Source organism: Eimeria mitis, genomic scaffold, assembly GCF_000499745.2.
Source record: "Eimeria mitis Houghton genomic scaffold, Emh_scaff1199, whole genome shotgun sequence".
In the NCBI taxonomy this organism is placed as follows: Eukaryota; Apicomplexa; class Conoidasida; order Eucoccidiorida; family Eimeriidae; genus Eimeria; species Eimeria mitis.
Genome location: NW_013568163.1, coordinates 7,263 through 8,095, shown reverse-complemented (window position 1 = coordinate 8,095; position 833 = coordinate 7,263).

Below are 833 nucleotides of genomic sequence, written 5' to 3'. Positions count from 1 at the left end.
CCTCGATCAATATGAAGATATACTCGCACCCGTAAACCCTAATAAACCCTAATAAACCCTAATAAACCCTAATAAACCCTTGGAAACCCTTATAAACCCTTATAAACCCTTCTAAACCCTTGTAAACCCTTGTAAACCCTCGTAAACCCTGAAAAACCCCGAAAAAAAACAAAAAAAAAACTATAAAACTCGCGTAATAAACCCTAATAAACCCTAATAAACCCTAATAAACCCTAATAAACCCTAATAAACCCTAATAAACCCTTATAAACCCTAATAAACCCTAATAAACCCTAATAAACCCTAGAAACAATCTATAATATATATATATATATATATGTGTGTTTTTTTTGTTTTTTTTTTTTGTTTAGACTCTGCAGGAGTTTGGCGAAATGGATGGAGTGGTGTTTGTGTTGGATAGAAAGCGAGATTATTTATATGAGTATATTACGGTGTATATACACCTATTTACACATTGTCTTCTTCTTGGTGGCGATGGTACATATAATACACTAACAAAGACACTAAGAAGAGCAGCAGCAGCAAGAATGTATCCTGAAACTGCAATAGAAACAGAAAAAGCAGCAACTGCAGCAGCAGCAGCAGCAGCAGCAGCAGCAGCAGCAACAGCAGCAGCAGCTACCGACATCTGTACTGCTGTTGGGGCCCCCTGTACTGTACCCTACACACCCATAGCGAGGCCCCCCTACACCTGTCCTTGTAAAGACAAAAGCCGTTGCTGCTTGGCGTATGCATGCAGCAGCAGCTGCTGCAGCAGCAGCAGCAGCAGCAGCAGCAGGGGCAGAAGGGGCAGGGGCATATGGAACAGGAGA